At 42.8% G+C, this 16,311-nt stretch overlaps 1 protein-coding gene across 2 annotated transcripts in view; it reads left to right on the top strand.

Annotated features, from left to right (window-relative positions):
- Positions 1-16,311, top strand: part of FOXO3 (forkhead box O3) — a 116,922-nt gene that overhangs the window by 1,237 nt on the left and 99,374 nt on the right. The window lies entirely within an intron of this gene.

The raw sequence follows: 16,311 nt of genomic DNA, 5'->3' as shown, positions 1-16,311 counted from the left end.
CCCCATCGTGCGGCGAGGCCACTGCGGGGGGAGTGAGGGAACGGGTTTGGGAGGGATGGGTTTGTGGTTTTCCGTCGGTCGCGGGAGCCTGGTGTGTTTTGACTACCTGGATGAGAGCCCTGTGTCCAAGTTTTTGGGCTTGTGGGTGTTCACTCCCACAGGCACATCAATCCCATTACAAAAAGCGGTGGTTGTAAACCTTTCCTTGGCCGGTTTCCTTTTCTTGCCTGTGTCCACATCTCTGTTCTTCAGAGATGTCTCTACAGCAGGTAGCTTCTGAGATGCTTTGGGCCTGGCACGGGCCAGCCCTTCTGCCTCAGCGGGGACTCGCTGCACCTGCTGCTTCCGCGCTGAGGTCCGGATTCTGGCGCTGTTTGAGGCAGGGGCTCCAGGTGTGCAGGATGGCGCCTGGCGCTTCACCTGGGCCTTGGGGAGGGAGGTTTGCTGGCAGGGCTGGACCGTAATGGCTTCTACCTATGAGTGAACCTGAAGAGAGGCTCTCTACTGTTCGTTTTCAGCCTCTTGGGGCACTGGACACGTGGTAGGGAGAGAGGTGTGGAAAGGCATATGATGTAATGACTTCCTGCAGTTGGGCATCCAAGGAGATTAACTCCTGTGCCCCCGCTGGGCCGCTGATACCCAGCGGCTTTGCTCTTGCACCTCATCCTCCTGGCCCCATCTCCTAAGATAGGAATGCATACCAGGCTAAAGGGAGCCCTGTGCAGCTGTAGATACATATCTTTCTGTCAGTTGCTTCTAGTAACAAGTTGGATTTTTTTTTTTTTTAATTAAAAAGGTGGTTGCTTCCTCCTTCTGTCCCTTCCTTTGTTGTCTTTGGGGAGCCCTGTACTTGCTAGGTTCCAGTGGGTGTATAGAATAAGAACAGTTTGGCCTTAGGTGGAGAACTGAAGCACTGGAGAGGAGCTAGTACATGAAAAAACTAAAGAATTTAGTGTTATTGACTTAATTTGGTTTAAAAAAATCTTGAAATATGCTTTAAAAATTTTTTATGGCTAGTATAGGGAAGGGGTTCGATACTTTAAAAGCAAAACAAGTGCTTTGATATTGTTCCACAAATCTGTCTCATCTTTGAACAAACGCTGTTGTTATGAATCTTAGGTTCGATTCAATTGTATTGCTTTGCAAAAGAATGCCAGTTGTGTAATAATAGGATATTTATGAAAAGGATGAGAATTCTGTTTCAAAGCAGTGCTGATGTGATACTTTTAAAAATTGAGTTTTCAAGTGGATAGCAAGGGTTAATCTCAGTATATAGTTATAGGAAGGGATGAATTTGTGGGATCTAAGAAGATGGATTGGGTGGGGTGTGGAGTCTTTTCTAAATTTTTCACACTTGAAATTTAGTCCTACATATTTTGGATTTGGTGCAGAGAATCTGTTAGTTAAAAGTTAGCTTTAAGTTAGTTAGAAAGTTAACATAGTAAGGGTTTTCACCTTTTTTATGATTTTTAGGATTATGAAAGTAATTTTAACATCACAAATAATATTTCTTGCATCGTGTTTATGGTTAAAGATAATACCAGTTTATGGCATTTGAAACTTTTTTTTAAAGACTTATGTGGGAAAGTGTGGCTACCAAAAATAGCCATGAATTGATACTGAATTAATTATATTTTCATGTAGCTTACAGGATCTGCAATAGAGATTTGGGGCCTAGTCTTAAACTTCGTGGTTTTATATCTTAACTCTTTTTGGTCTCATGGTTTGTTTTTTCTTCTCTGCTATCTCATTTTTAACTAAAATCTTATGAAGCATTGTAAATTGAAACTGTCCAGCAGTCATATGTTTAATACAGGGCGAATATTTTATGAATATTTTATCTTTAAAATTTTACAGCAGGTCCATTTCTGATTATCACATGATAACTAATCCTTGAAGACTATAGAGATCTAATTTAGAGTTTTTGCAAGATGATCTTTACCAAAAGATGCAGCCATGCAAGAACTTCCAGATCTTTGATGATGGAGAAGGCCCTCTGAAACTGGGGCTGCTGGTTTCACATTCCAATTATGAGTAATAGCCAAGCTTTTTTCTGTGCTTGTGGTTTAGTGGAGGTGGAAGAAGAGGGAAAAGGGAGAGGTCAGGAGCTAATTGTGACCTATTTCCATGCATCCAAGTTTCAGGAATTGATTCCTATCATGATTAGTCATTTGGAAGCAGGTGTGTGCTTTTAAACCACACTACTCTCATTCTGAGTTTTACATTCAGGTTTTCAACTTCTAAAAATGTCTAGAATTCAGGTTCACCTCTCCCAGTCATGTGTGCACATAGGCGCAGTATGCAACATCGAGGCCTTTTGTAGCTTTTTGGGCCTTTGTATTATGAGATCTTGTAACTAGAATTATCACCCTAAGAGCACAGAGCGAATTAGAAAAGAGGTCTTAGTGATCAGAATCAAGACCAGTGAATCAAAGCTCTGGTTGCATGTAAGAATTATCTGGGAGCTTTTAAAAAATATCAGTACCCAGAGAACCTGATATAATTGGGCCGATGTGTGTGTATTGGTTGGTGAGGTTGTTTTTGTTTAATTTTTGAAGTGTCTTAGGTGATTCTAATGTACAGCCAGGATGAGGTTTGCTGATCTAGTTCAGTCCCCTTATTTTATAGGTGAAGATCTTGATTCTTCAAGTTAATGACTTTACTAAGATCACACAGCTGGTTAGTACAGAGATAATTAGCAGCCGGTGGCTCTAGAGATCTTTATCACAGTATTTTTTTCTCTTTAAATTGATCCTTTCTAAAGGTTATGTACTAAGCACTGAGTAGTCTTACATAAGTAGAAGTTGTTTTCCTAAAAAGCATATTTGTCTCTCCATCTAAAACTCTTGGTTATTATTTCAGCATCGGGAAGATGAATGATTATTGGTAGAGGCTGAGTGAGCACACAGTGTCTGTAAAGCTGTCTGGTGCCTATCAGGAAGGGTACCTAGGAACTGTGAAGTGAGGAAGGTGGCAAAAAAGGAGCATTTTAACAAAAGGAGGAAGCTCTTGGTTAACTTGAATTTGTCAGATGCAAACCGTGCCAGGGAGAAAGGTGATAGCTATCTTGCAGGTTCCCTTACCTCGGGCATTAAAGTAGAAATGAATAATCAGATGTGGTTAAAGGGGGAAAAGGTTACATTTCCTTTAACTCAGATTAAGCTTACTTGCACTGCACCCATAATTGAGGTGGTGAGGTCTATGTTTCCTCCTGTCTCTAGAACTCCAGGGTTTACCTGGTGAGGCCCATTTTCACTGATTCTCCTGCACACGCCCACTCCTCTGTGCTTCCCATGGGGTCAGGGCACAATAACGTTAGGCAGCTATGGGTTTCTGTGGTGGTTCCTACAACTTCACAAATGTGAGAGGACTTCTGCTGCTGCAAGTGACCGAGTCTTCCTTCATGTGAGAATGTGTCCTCGTACCGATTCTTCCCAAGGTTAAAAGATGAGGGCTGGCCTGCCACATAATACTTGCTCACGTCCTTACAGTTCTAGCTCTTTAGATGAATGCACCCAGTTCCTTTTCACCATACTGTATTTTTAAAAGATGTTATTTTAACTGCAAGTGTGATGTTTAAAAATATTTTTTTCAACAATTTCAAAACAACAGAGGCATAATAGTTTCATACTGGGCTCTGATTTTGACCCCAGTCACCTTTTGGACTAACTCACTAAAGGGCCGGTTAGGGTTGTGCTGTATGAGGAATCTGTCTTTAGCTTGGCCCCTGTTGCTGAAATACTGTTTTGTAATTTCCTTCGGCAGTACTGTCTTCGTCAGTGATTCTCAACTAACATACTTCCTCTTTCTACAGTGGCAGTACACTAGGGGGACTGTTTTTCTTCTTTTTCAAAGCTGTGTCATCGACCTATGAGGTGAAGAAATTGGCCATTTTAGACTTTGATCTGTGAGCCCCATGTAGCAGAGAGGCTCTTTTAAAAAGAAGTTAAGTGTTTGTTTTGATATGTTTATCTCCTCCTTTGAAAATGAAATGAAACTATGCAGACTTATTTTTAGGAGTTTTTGGGAGGGTTCTATTTTAAGGGAATGATACCATAGAAGAACATCTGTAGTTAAACTTTTTAATACTCTACTTATGATGCTTACTTAAAACAAGCACGTATTTTTATTTGGAAAATTTGTGAAGAAGCCTTGTCCCACTAAAAAAATCGTTTACCTGATTTGCAAAAATTTAGCAGACACTGTTCATCTAAAGATCTTTATAAGAATGCAAAGATAAGACTGTTGAAGCTAGTGCCTTCTGAGGAGATACCCAGCTTACCCCTTGTCGATCAGTTTTTGGATTCCCTGGGCTGGAGACAATGAAATTTATTTTGTTTTCATACTCTTTTGTCTTGTCTGTGAGGAACAGGCTCAATCCTATTTTTGACTCCTCGTTTTTCTCCTCACTTTTTCCTGTATCACAAACGGAGGAGCCCTGAGGGCCACTTGGACTTTCTGCTGCTGTGAAAGAGCTGGGGATGACATACACGCAGGTGGGTTGTGTCAGTGGACGGTGCAGCTGGTGCACAGTGAGTGAGTAAAAGACTGAAAAGAGAAAACCCTTTTTACTCATTTGCATCTCATGCCATTTCATTCATTCAGCAAATATTTATCAAAGGCATGCAGTGTGCAGGGCGTTCTGCCGGGCCCAGGGATGTAGTGGTAGCACAAGGCAGATAAGGTTCCAGTTCACAGGAGTTTGTGTTCTCTTGGGGGAAGACAGAAAATAAACATGCAAATCTGTGCCCTGTAAACTTGTCATCGTTGCCCCTTCTCTTTGCCTTTTTCCCATCTGTACTTCTGCTTTCCTTAGTGCTTCAGCTCTCTGCGAAGTCACCAGCAAATGGCAGAGTGGATGCTGGGCCCTGGCTTGGAGCTGGCCTTTAGCTCTCTGCAGGTCATAATTTTTAGCTTGCTTTGGAGATGCAGGGCCGCTGTCACACGCTCCTGTAGTTTGGATCTTTTGGGGAGAAGCTGGAAATAGAGCACGCTGGTAGCCCTGGACTCACCTTGGGTCCCCAGTTCTGTCTTGTGGCGCCATGATATAGGTCCAGCCTCTTGGAGTGGATGTAGAGCCTTGATGCAGTCGAATTGTCTGCATGACTTCTTGTCTCAAATTAAAAACTAAATGAAGTCTTAAGGATTATCTAAATACTTCATTTTGCAAGTGAGGACACAGGCAGGAGCATGTGAGTGAGTAGCTCAGGGACCCACAAGTAGCAGGGGTGGAGTTAATGTGTCCATGTGAGCCCAGGGCACCAGTGTTCTGTAATGTCTGTTGCTAACCATTGTGGTTTCACAGCTGTTCGAGCCAGTGCCTCCATTTCTGCAAACTCTTTACTTCATTTTCTCTCCTCTGCTCCCCTCCCCCATCCTCTAGATTGGCTGGCTAGCAGGAGAGTAGCTGTGTTTCTCTTTTTGCATTCTCTATCAGCACTCTCAGCTCACCTTGCTGGAAAAGCCTATTCTCTCAATGTCGCCCTACCCTGCCCACCTCCTGACTTCTGTCTGTTCCTTTTGTCATTTTTCTGTGACTCCTATATATTCTCAAGAACAGCGTAAAAACCTTGAAAGCAAGGAAGGTACCTACCAGACAAAAACATTTCTGATAACTTGGAGCTGCTTTTGGGCTGATTGTCCTCAGCCCATGAGCTTAGCTTTGTTCTGGGACAGTGATACTGAAAGGGGATGATGTGACTCAGGAGTGGAGTGATGTCATGTGTAGAATCTTTTGGATACTTGTAGCTACGAAGGTGGCGCAGACCTCCTAGTGTTGGTATCGATATGATGTCATGTAATTGTGAAATGGTGCTGTACTATCTAAGGCATTTCTTACAGTGTCTTGTTTCCTAGTGTAGAAGTCCCTGAAAACTTCATCAGAGCCAGCTGTTACCCATCACAGAAACGGAGAGAAACCTCATCTTGGGATGACCTTTCCTGAAAAGAAAGTTGAAATCATGTTTTCCTTGTGTGTGTGGACCCCGCTTTATGCAGCATCAGTATTACTTCTAGAAAGAGTCGCCAAATATTACATATCCACTTCAGAAGCAGAGCTCTGGTGTAAAATTAAGTTGTCCATAATGTTCTGCATTTGCAGATGTAAGTCTCAGATGTACTTGAAGTTTTACATAATGGATTGGTAAATGTAAGTCACAGATGAAGGAGAAGAGATAGTGAGCAGTCTGAGCCAGACCTGTCCAGGGCCAGTCTGCCTCTCTTCCGAGATGGTTTTCTGAATAGGTGTTTTGGCTACTGATTGTCATGGAAGACCCCAATTCTAATCAAATCAGTGTCCAGACAGGCTCACTATCTCTCACCATTTTATTCTTGATCGAACGACTTCCATTTCTCAGTATTACAATTTCCCCAGTTGGAAAAAGAAGTAAAATAGAAAGCATCTGTAGAATATTGTGACGTATCACTTCTTTCTGGTGAAATACAACTGTATGGAGTGTGCTTCAAGCTGGGCTTTCCCCGCCCCCCCAGAATGTGTATTTTCACTTGGACCTTTTTGGGAGATTTTAATCTTGAGACTTTTTCCCTGCAGTGTCAGTCCCTACTATGAGATAACGGTACAAAGTAGATAAAGTTTTCTGGTGGCCTGTGGTACTTGCACTCATTTGGTCCTCTCATGATTGTGTGTGGTGAAGAAGCCAGCTTATCTTCTGGGGGCTCACCGTGCCTGGGTATCCAAATGCACCCCCATTCTACAATGGAGAGGTGAGCTTAGAGCAAGGAAGCTGTGGCTCACTTGCAGGGGGGAAGGCTAAGGTGGGAAGTGGCCCCTGCCACAGACAAACAAAATGCATTCGCTTTCCTCTGGAGTGAGCCCATAATAATACCAGCAGACGCCTTCGACAGTTCTCAGTACGTGTTTTGTCATTTCTTGTTTATTTCTGTGAAGACTTTTGAGTGTGCATGTGTGGGAGAATCCACATCGTATTTTTTCTTGTGTTTTGGATGTCTAGTGAAATTAATAACTTGGCTCTTGCAGCCATTGAGAATTTTCTTTAAATTTAGAGCCAGCAGAGGGAGTGCACATGTCTTTAAACTGATCTCAAGTTCTTTTCCCCACATAGCTAAAATAATACCTTGGTTAAAACACCAAAAAAAAAAAAAAGGTCTGTAATACAGAGTGTTTGTGTGTAGGCTTATGTCATTGTTAGAAAAGGATAATTTGGAGGAGAGAGTGTTTAAAAACCTAAGATAACTTTTTTAAAAAGGAACTTCGGTGTTCTGAGACTTATAGTCTAATTCCCATCCTCAAATAATTAAAGCCTTTTGAACTGAAAAATTTCCTCCTTTGCTTTACATATTTTTGCTACTTCACTTTTTTTTTTAATTTATTGTTTAAGTGAAAGATAATTGCTTTACAGCATTTTGTTGGTTTCTGCCAAACATCCACATGAATCAGCCGCTTCCAGTGAAGCTGCAGTGCTTCACTCTTGAAAACATAGGTGAACGTTCATCTGTACCTGATAGCACGCGCCGCAGTGTGTCAAGAGCAGTGGGTTCTGTGTGTTAGTGCTCTTTTGATTGAGACTCTTGATATTTCCCAAGACGTCATTTTCCTGTAGGTGAAAGAAAGGCAAAACCTACATTATTCTTAATTCAGATTTAGCAGTCATGGACCCACTGGAGATGACAGCTTTGCAGTTTTGTAATCTAAAATTCTGTAGTTCTGTGTTCTGTAGTTTGTCACACTCTTCATGTTGCCTGTATTTTGGTGGTAGCAGTTTATTTTAATTGGGGAGCTCTAGTGGGTTGAATAGTACCCCTCCAACCCCCTCATTAAGGTCCACCTGTAACCTCAGAGTGTAACCTTGTTTGGGACTAGGATCTTTCTGGAGGTAGTTAGTTACATTAAGGTGGAGTCATGTTGGATTCATGTGGGCCCTAGGTCCAGTGACTGGTGCCCTTATGAGGAGGCTGCGTGACGCCACGGCAGAAGGTGGAGCAGTGCAGTCACAAGCCAGGGAGTGCCAGATTGCTGGGGGCACCAGAAGCTGGGCAGAGGCCGGGCAGGACCCTCCGCTGCAGCCTTCAGAGGGAGCATGGTGCTGCCCACACCTTGAATGTGGACTTCTAGCCTCCAGCACTGTAAGAGAATACGTTTTTATTGTTTGAAGCCCCTGAGTTTGTAGTAATTTGTCATGGTAGCCCTAGGAAACACATAGGCGCACAGGGATGGAAGAGAGGAACATGAAGGGTTGCAGAAGAGGAAAAGAAGGTTTTATTTTATTTTTAAAATTGAGATATAATTGACATAACAATATTAGTGTCAAGTGTACAACATAATGATTTGGTATTTATACATGTTGCAAAATGATCATCACTGTAAGTCTAGTTAACATTTTTCTTTTTTTTTTTTCTTATATTGAGAACTTTTTAATATTTACTCTCTGAGCAACTTTCAGATACCTAGGTATTAACTGTATTCACCAAGCTGTATATTGCATCCCCAGGACTGACTGACTTAGTAATTGGAAGTTTGTCTCTCTTGACCCGCTTCACCCATTTTGCCCTCTCCCTCCAAAGTTATATTTAGATTAAAATTAAAATGTAATCACTCCTAGGCTACTTTCTGGTAACTTAAATTTCTTCTTCATCCTGCTGTTAGGCACAGAAGGGAGGTGTGAATTCCCCTGATTTCCCAGTGCAAGCTGCTGCAGCGAGCCCTCCGCCCTCCGTTTAGCGTGTATTTTGGGCTCGCTCCTAAGCCTCCCACCCTTCTTACTCACTTTCTACTTCGTGGCCTATTTCGTGAAGCTGGTGGAATGGCTGTACTCGGGGAGTGTGGACTTGAGGTTTAAGGCCAAGGTCTAGCTGAGAGCTTTGGTCTGTGGTAGTCTTTCAGGGAGGGAGCAGCCTGGGTCCTCAGCGGAAGAAGGTTGAAGAATTCTCTCTTCCCCAGCCCAGTCAGGCTTGAGAAGGTATCGCCCCATCAGGTTCACTGCCGTCCATGGTGGCAGTAAGGGTAATCAGAATGTCTCTGGAGTCTCCTTGGTTCCTCCTGTGCTTAGTTCAGGCCCTTTCAAAGTGTCAACACTCGAGCCTTCAGGCTCCCATCCCCTCTATACATTTATGTCTACAAAACCCAGCCATCCTGAGGGAGCATAGAGTGGTAGTCCTCATTCAGGTAGCAACAGGTGTTTTCTAGGTTCCGTGAAGGTGTTTGGGTTGAATTGTTCAGAAGTATTTCAGAATTAGAATTGCATCTGTTTATGCTCATATTTCAAAATAGTATTTTGGGAAAAGGGAGCCAGGGTTATAAATCAATTGGAAACACAGTTTGGTTTTTATGATAAAAAGAGGAGTTGACACAAGATATTCTGAGGCCTAGTTATAATAATAATAGTAGCTATGATTTATTGAACACTATCATATGCCAATTACTCAGGTAGATTTTTTACATCTAATATTGATCCTACATGTTAAGCATTTAAGTATAAACCCAATTTAGAGACAAGAAAATGGTTCAGAGAAATTTAATTGCTTGGGATTCAGAGGAAGGTTTCTTTGAACGTCAGTTTTCTGCTACGCTTTGCTGCCTCCTGAGTGTGGTGGGACTTTGCCTGGGGGTGAATACAACAATAAAATTAAATAGCTGCCATTGAAAAAGTTGCTACTGTGTGCCGCATTCTTTGTATGTATTACCATCAGTCCTGATGGAAATCTTTCAGAATGCTGTCCTGAATGTTTATCTTCTGGACTGTGGCTCACTTGGGGTAACTGATACCTCTCGGTGTTGGAGGGGAGTAGACACAGACCCATGATTTAGGCTCCTGCCCTTGATTTTGCCTGAGTGAATAATTTTAAGAATCTAATCAGTGCCTGGGCTCTTAGTGGAGCAATTTAATTTGGGGATTTGTATTTCTGTTTGGATGCTGCTTTAGTAAACCACTGTTTAACCATGGTTTACTATAGGTCAGATAATGTACTAGTGTTCAGGACAAAAAGAGTGATACTATAGTGTGTGGAAATCCTTAGGGCTGGGCTATTATCTCTCAGAAATTTCTGCCTTGGGAGAACAGGGTATATCTGTACTTCTGTAGGCTTCAGGTAGGTAGATGGATGGAGATAATACCACCAAGAAAGATGGATTTCAGGGAAAAAAAGACATTTATAAAAGGTTTGTGGCAGAAGTGTGGTCGAAGCCCAATGAGATCTCAAAATTAAAGGTATTAAGCATATTTTGTGAGGTGGTTGACCCTTTCCATTGCAGTTACTAACAGGTTTAAAGCAAGACAGACACAGAAAATCTTGCAAAATGCAAGCTGCTGGCCAGGTTAAAGGATTTATCTTATTAAGGCACTTACTGCTTTTGTCTTCAAGGTAGAATATGTATGACTGGACCTAAAATGATGGTTTTAATTGGCCACAGGAATACAGCACCCATGTGCCCTGAGATAAAATACAGCTTGCAGAAGGCTAATCCCATGTGTGTGCTGGAAAAAATTTTAGAACTCTCAGTTTCAGAGTAAAGATAGGTGAGTAGTGTCTGGAGAGTGTCCAGAAGATAGACTGAAACCCTGTGATAAATGTGGAGCAGGCAGAAGGGCTCTGCCTGATAACTGAGTGAGGCCCGGGTGTGGGGAGCGTGGTGGGGCCAAAGGCAGTTACAGAGAAGGTGGCCTTGGCCTTGTGGACTTGTAAAGATACAACTCTGGGTATAAACCTGAAGTTGAAGGGGGGCATAGAATTATATCCAGTACAGCTTCTTAGATGTCTCCTTGAAAATTGGTATTACATTAAAAAGAGCAAATGGAGAGTTAAGCCATTAATTCACCTAATTCAAATCTCAGAACTGCTTTTTTTCCCCCAAAGTGTCATAATTTCTAAAAAATGATAGTTCCTTCATCATAAATTATCTAAATAATTGCCTCAGTTCCATATTTCACATAAAGTTTGGCTGAATGATATTTAAAGCCATCTCTCACCTTCCTCTCCTTTCTCTTTTTAATTTTCACTTCTATTTTACTCAATTTTTTTTTTAATGCAGTTTTACCTCTAATGCTGTAATGGTCTCATAAAGTAAAAACACTCTCTCGACATCTTTCCATTAGAACTTCTTGTTGGTAATTCTTTTGAAATTCAGCGTAATTTACAAGTCAGTTTTGCTGTTTATTTTTTCTAGAATTTTTACCGTGTGTGATAGCTGGTCTGGAGTTTTCTGTCAGCATTTGTTTCCAATCAAGGACTTGTTAATCGCACCCATCATACGTTTGCATCTTGGTCTGTATTACCTTGGTTTTTTTTTTTTTTTTCCCTTCTTTTCCCAGCTGGTAGAATAAGAAGGAACATGCCTTTATTCACTATTTGTTAGAACAGTCCAATTAACAGCATTAATTTGTCATTTATGAATATACCTATGATTATAAATAAACCATGGCCCACAGACTACATTTTAAGCAAGGTAATTTTTTTTTTTTTTAAGTAAAAATTGACACTGAGCCCCAGACATTCCTGTGAATTTTTTTAAAGAACAGTGATCAGTTATTTTGGGGGGCATCGTTTGTGTAATCCTGAGAAACCCAGAATGAGCCTTAGAAATGTTATGGGCCCGATTCTTTCAGAGTTGTCTTCCGGCTGACACAGGTGTGAGTGTGCTTGCTTCAGCACAGTTGGGCTCTTAAGCTCCTGATAGGCAGCTTCCTAGGTGAGCTAGTATGCTGTTTCTTGAGTGGCCTCGATCAAGCCTTCTATCTCCAACCCTGTCCAGTATAGATAAGCTTACTGCCTCCTCTTTGAATAGATGTGTGCCCTGTGCTGAACTGAATTTTCTAAATCAGTCCTGTTTAGTCTCCTTCCTTTACATGAAAGATCCTTTTTTTCCAGGCTGGAAGTCTAGGTGATCTGGGCCACATGTTAGGCTTCACCACAGTCAACCTTCGTGTCAGTCACCAAGGTGAAATTTGGCATCCGATTATGCCGCTCAGCTTACTGGGTCTTAGTTCTCTTATCAGAGATTGAACCCTGGGCCCTCAGCAGTGAAAGCATGGAGTCCTACCTACTGGACTGTAGGGGAATTCCCTGGCATCTGATTGTAGGTATCTTTTAGTAGATGTTCTTTGGGAGGAGGTGAGGGATTTATTCTGATAATCTCATAATATCGGGGAATGCTCCGAGTTAATTTGTGGGTAGTCAGTACTGAATTTGGAGAAGGCAATGGCACCCTACTCCAGTACTCTTGCCTGGAAAATCCCATGGACCGGGGAGCCTGGTGGCCTGCCGTCTATGGGGTCGCACAGAGTCAAACACGACTGAAGCGACTTGGAGGAGGAGGAGTACTGAATTAAGTAAAGCACCATGTGTCAAATTAGGAGAGCTAACTTGTGGTGTTATGGGCTCCCTGGTGCTCAGCCACAAAGAACCCGCCTGCCAATGCAGGAGACACAGCGTCAATCCCTGGGTCAGGAAGATCCCCTAGAGAAGGAAATGGCAACCCACTCCAGTATTCTTGCCTGGGAAATCCCATGGACCGAGGAGCCTGGCAGGCTGCAGTCCATGGGGTCATCAAGAGTCGGACACAACTGAGTTAGCAACAACAGCAACTTGAGGTAGTGAAAACTACCATCCTCCAAATTGATTTTTAACATAATGACTTCACAAATGAATGTTTTTATCAGAAATTACCATGCTCGTTTTTAAGATGTATATTTTCCCCACATCTTGGTTTTCTAATCACATCAGGGCTTTAAACTGATGGATAAGTTTTAACTGTTAACACAGTGGGATAACATCTGGGCTTTTCTCTCTGGGCTCCCAGTGTTTATCCTGCTGTGAGCACAGATAATTTTCACCTGACTTCTGTCTGTGTTACCTGAGCTGAGATTCCTGCTGTGTCCACTGACCAGCAACACTGCGTTCTTCTAACTGCTTTGTGTTCATCATTCTATCTTAAACAGGATCATAAAGCTTTCATATGTCTTTTCTAGCTTGTTACCTCATGCTTCTGTGCTTAGTCAAGAAGGAAGAGAAGAAAATAACTCTATCTTGGTTTTATCATTTGCATCACATGATTTTACAACTTTGAATACTCACTTGTCAGTGTGGTTACTGGGGAGATAATTTTGATTACCGTGGGCTCTGAGAGTTACTGCTGTCATCTCTTCCCTCTTGCCACCCTTTTGGGAAAAAAAAAATTTAATTTTGCTCAAGGATACATTTTATTGTTTTTCAGGCAAATGATTTCAAAGTTGGACCTTGTGAGACGTTAAAGCTCTTTGCCTCAAGTTCAGTTATTCATTAGCTTTTCTGAAAAAAATAGTACACTTTTAAAAAAGGGTTTCCTGGTATTTCCTCTGGACTGCAGCCTTGTCTTTGACCAGTGAGGGCACTTCCTTGATTGTCTAGCTGTTTCTGCTTTTTGAACCTGAGACTGCCGGTGTTGGGTTGAGCCTTAGGCCGTCTCAGAATCTAAGCGCCCCAGTTTCACTTGTCCTGATTGCTCCCAGCTGCTGTCCCATTCTTTCCTGTTTTGTGTCATTAGACATTTGCTGAAGAGGTCTTCCTGTCCTTCTTCCCTCTTTCCCATCACCCATGATCTCTCTGGGACCTTTCTCCTGCATCAGTGGTTTCCAACCTTGGCTGTATTTGAGAATCACAGGGAGCTTTTAAAAACACTGCCGTCTAGGTCCAGTCTGAAATCATTTAGGTTAGAATCTCTCGATGTAGGGCCTGGGCATCTATATTTTTTAAAGCTCCCGGATAGTTATGGTGGGCAGTTAGGGTTGAGAACATTGCTTTAGAAAAAAATGAGAGATTTTGACTGTGGAAGTTATCAGCCAATTTAGTGATGACTTTTACGTCTAATTCCACCCTCTCCTCTGTGGGGAGGTTACAAGGTGAGTTTACTCCCTGAAAGTTCCATATAAAAAGGGAGGAGTGCTGTCAAATTGGGATCTAAGAGAACAGTTGACTTCTAAGACAAGGGCATCATTATTTAATAAACTGAGCTTAACTAGGATTTCTTCTCTACTTTCTTTTGTGTAAATGAATGTGGTTTCTTTAAAGTTTTCCATCTCCCACTTGTTTTTCTAGCCTCCACTGGACCCTATTTAACTAATTTTTAAGTGTTAGGGAGTTTGTAAGAAGATAGTTCAAGTTATGGTATCATTCTTGAAGTCTGAGACAGATAAACTCACTCTTCCTCTTTTGTGCAGCCTAATCTGATGTACTAGAGGGTTCTACCATGTTCTGATGCATTAAGCTAGTGCTTCTCAAAGCACGGTCCCCACACCAACAGCGGCAGCATCACCTAGAAACTTTCTGGAAATTCACATTCTTGGCTCACCTCAGACATACTGACTCAGACATTCTAGACCCAGCAATCTGTGTTGTCACAAGGCTTCTAAGTAATCCTGCTGCAAGCTCAAGTTTGAGAACCACTGCTTTTAGCCATTCGCTGAGTCCAGATTAGGAGTCAACAGTCAAATTTTTCATGCCATCTTGACTTCAGAGGCCTGATAAGAGTTGAAAAAGATGAACAGAGAGCTTGCAGTGGTATCTGTGGAGACGTAACAGAGTTCTTGGCCCTAGAATAGACTTTCCACGGATCCTCATTTGCTGTGTAGCTTTCTGTGTGGTCAAGGTCACCAACCCCCCCCTCACCTCCTGCCAAGTTGCTTCAGTCACATCTGACTCTCTCTGACCCCATGGACTGTAGCCCACCAGGCTCCTCTGTCCATGGGATTCTCCAGGCAAAAATACTGGAGTGGGTTGCCATTTCCTCCTCCAGGGGATCTTCCTGACCCAGGGATCGAAGCCACGTCTCCTTTGGCCCCTGCTTTGCAGGAGAATTCTTTACCACTGAACCACGGGGGAAATCCTTTCCCCTCCCCCAGACAACAGTAATAAAGTACCCGCTCCAGTGCACAGAGGAGGCCACGTGCTCACCCTAGTGCATATACGCTGTTCAGAGGTCTGTGTTTAGGTTGGGTTCTTGTTGTTCGGTGATCTTTTCCCATGCTTATTTGTTTGGGTCTTTGGGGAATGTTCCTAGTTTAAGACCAGCATCAGACACCAGCCTGACTCATCCACAGACAGACATGGGACATGTGGAGGAGAGATAAGATTAAAATGTGCTGGGTGTAATCAGTGTGAGAGGGCAAGTGAAGTGAAGAGTGATGCTGCTTCCGTGCTGAGGTAGAGGTGAGGCATGGATCTCGGCCTCTCCTACCACAAGGTGAAGCTAGGTAGAGACCAAACTAGCTATTCGCTGCTTGTCAGTATCATTGGATTCTGTCATCCATTAAACAGGGCCTCACGATCAGCTGTATCTAACATAGCTATTGGCTTTAGGAATATAAATAGTACAAAGAACGGGGTTGGCCGGGTCTTAGAAGTTCATTGCAGGACCGCTTAGCAGCTGCTTCAGAATGTTGCCTGAGATTCAGAAATACTCATATATCTGACACATTAAAAAAAATAGGATTAGTTTGGATTACCAATTTTTCTGCAGTTGAGTAGATACCATTTTCTGTATCAAGCTCTACCCGAGATGACTCAGCTTGGATGCTGAGCTTTAGTGGCACAGTAATCTGGGTTTTCTTCTTGGGAATGGGGAGGGCAGGCAAGTTACTTTCCTCAGATTCACCAGGATTCTTGGGAAGGATCAAGAAGGCAGGTTCAGTTGTTGGAACATCAGAAGATTCACGCAGCAGTGGGGAACGCTGTGTTGAGAGGCTTATGTCTGGGGCCAGAGTTTGGACAGAGAGTCCTGAATATGGTGCCCTTAACACCGTGAGCAGCATTCAAAGTTGGACTCCAGGAGAGTGCTCAGGCCTTTTAAAGAAGTCACACATTAGTCAGCTGGTGGAAACCTGAGTGTCCCACATGCGGGGATGCTTCCCAAAGTGGCTGCTGCTCACAGATGAAGAGACACATGTTAGTTCACTTCCATTTTAGTTTCCCTAAAGAATGGACTGCTGCCTGCGTGTTCGGCGAGTGGGCTGGTGGTGGTGTATGTTGGAAAAAACACCTGATATTAAGGATGCATTTATAGAGGAGTACAGTGCCTTAAGGAACAGCCAGGCCAGCCAGGCTCCTAAGAAAAAGACTGCCTGGCAGCCATGGAGAAGGCGTGACTCCCAACCCAAGGACCAGAGGGGTGTGAGTCTTCAGCTCCAGTGGCCCAGATCTGAAGATGGAAGTAAGGGATGTTGGTCTGCTCAACCCCTCTTCAGAAATTCCCTCTGCCAGGTGGTAATGGAGGCCTCTGGTTTTGAGGATATGGCCCCTGAGTCCTGACTTCTATGGAAGAAGTTGCAGGTGAAGCTAGAAAGTTTTTATCCCCCTCCCCCAACA

This window comes from Bos indicus, chromosome 9, assembly GCF_029378745.1.
Source record: "Bos indicus isolate NIAB-ARS_2022 breed Sahiwal x Tharparkar chromosome 9, NIAB-ARS_B.indTharparkar_mat_pri_1.0, whole genome shotgun sequence".
Classification (NCBI taxonomy): Eukaryota; Metazoa; Chordata; class Mammalia; order Artiodactyla; family Bovidae; genus Bos; species Bos indicus.
Note: the sequence above shows the minus strand (reverse complement) of the source record. Positions and strands in the feature narration are given on the sequence as shown.